The sequence below is a fragment of the Berghia stephanieae genome, chromosome 6 (genome assembly GCF_034508935.2).
Source record: "Berghia stephanieae isolate SIO BIC M18660-M18661 chromosome 6, UCSD_Bste_1.3, whole genome shotgun sequence".
NCBI classification, from domain to species: domain Eukaryota; kingdom Metazoa; phylum Mollusca; class Gastropoda; order Nudibranchia; family Aeolidiidae; genus Berghia; species Berghia stephanieae.
In genome coordinates, this window is record NC_088365.1 from 2,331,519 (window position 1) to 2,333,617 (window position 2,099).

The 2,099-nt window shown below is 37.6% G+C and overlaps 1 protein-coding gene across 1 annotated transcript in view; it reads left to right on the top strand.

The window, feature by feature from the left end:
* LOC144975596 (uncharacterized) overlaps positions 1-2,099 on the top strand; it is a 67,035-nt gene that overhangs the window by 52,943 nt on the left and 11,993 nt on the right. The gene's annotated exons all lie outside the window — the stretch shown is intronic.

A 2,099-nucleotide genomic window follows, 5' to 3' on the forward strand; every position in this document is an offset into this window, starting at 1 on the left:
AAACTGTTCGCCCTTCAAAAATCGGTCGATTTAAATAACCCTCATCTTGGTAAACAAAAAAAAAACAAACTCTCAAACCTGGGAGTTTGAGAGGTCTTTTAAAACGTGTTTTTTATATTATAAATGCATGGATGGAGAAGACTCCGTGCCTTTTGTGCGTTAGAGTGGGTAATTTATACTAGATATACGTTAAGGGATGGAGAAGAATATTTTCTTTTTTACGCTGTAAAGCGTATTATCTTTAAAATAAGGAGTGTGAACGTAGAAGACCCCGTGCCTTTTAACTCTTTCCTTACCGATCATTTTCAGTATTTTCCCAAAATGGCAGTTTTACTTTGCAGAAAAATTGATTTTTTGAATTCAAACAAGCTCTCTACAAAAACAACTTTATGTTCTTATTAATTAAACAAGGATCATTCCTCAAAGTTTGTGATGCACAAACTTTATCTGAATAAGAAACATGTATATTGTGTGGTAACAAATGTGACGATTTTGCTGCAGGTGGTAAGGAGAGGGTGAAAGTGCAAAGCCTGTGTCCATAGTATAGATAGTTCGAAGATGACGTCACTCAGGTCTTTGTTGATGTTTTTTGCCCTCCGCGTTTATTAGTAATGCTCACTAAACTGTGTTAACCTGACTATAAACGTTCATGGATGCACACAGTTTTGTGTATTGGTCCGTTATACTTCTGGATGGCAATGTTATGAGCTTCTTAGCCAAGCGCATACTATCTATAGATAGACTATAAACGTTCATGGATGCACACAGAATAAATAGCATGCGCTTGGCTAAGAAGCTCATAACATTGCCATCCGGAAGTATAACGGACCAACACACAAAACTGTGTGCATCCATGAACGTTTATAGTCAGGTTAACACAGTTTAGTGAGCAGTACTCCTAAACGCGGATGGCAAAAAAACAATAACAAAGACCTGAGTGACGTCATCTTCGAACTATCTATAGATAGTATGCGCTTGGCTTAGAAGCTCATAACATTGCCATCCGGAAGTATAACGGACCAACACACAAAACTGTATGTATCCATGAACGTTTTTAGTCGGGTTAATAAGGTTCAGTGAGCATTACTCATAAACGCGGATGGCAAAAAAACATCAACAAAGACCTAAGTGACGTCATCTTTGAACTATCTATTGAGAGTTCGAAGATGACGTCAATTAGGTCTTTGTTAATGTACGCGTTTATTAGTAATGCTCACTGAACTGTATTAACAAGACTATAAACGTTCACAATTTTGTGTGTTGGTCCGTTATACTTCCGGATGGCAATATTGTGAACTCCTTGGCCAAGCCGTTCTATCAAAAGGAGTAGGGATGGAGAAAATCTTTGCTTTTACGCTGTAACGCGTATTATCTTTAAAATAAGGAGTGTGAACGGAGCAGACCCCGTGCCTTTTTAACTGCAAACCTTTTGTTCATTGCATAGGCATATGGATGGAGAAGAATCTATCTATGCCTTTATTTTCGTTGTAAAGCTTATTATTTAAAATATTGAACTTTAAAAATAAATGGAGCTTTTATATAGCGCAATATCCACTAAATGTGCTCAAAGCGCTTTACAAGGGGTCCCTGGTCAACAGCAACATTTAACGTGTAGGACGGGACAATTTTTCGGACAAAGACAACGCTGTTAAAGGCCAGGTACTTATTTTACACTGAGTACGGTGAGATAATGTGAATAAAGAGTCTTTTCTAAGGACTCAACTATGCGCCGAGCGAGGCTCGAACCCAGGACCTTCCGATCCGAAAGCGAGTGTCATACCACAAGACCACAATAGACACTGAGAAAAATGTTATGGACAATACAGAAGCTGTATACGTGTTTTTAAATAGTACTAAGGAACGGATGGAAAATAGAATGTGCCTTTAAAGCAGTAAAGCGTTTTATTTATTATATAGATAGAACGATGTTGACATCCCTCAGGGTCTTTGTTATTGATTTTTAAGCCCCTTCCCAATTTTAATTAAATAAATTTTTACAAACGCATTAAAAACCCAAAAATTTTAAATGTTGAAGGGTTTCAAACCCATAGTTAGGTGTGGTTTTGGCCGTTACATTCCGGGTGGCAATGTTGTGAGTT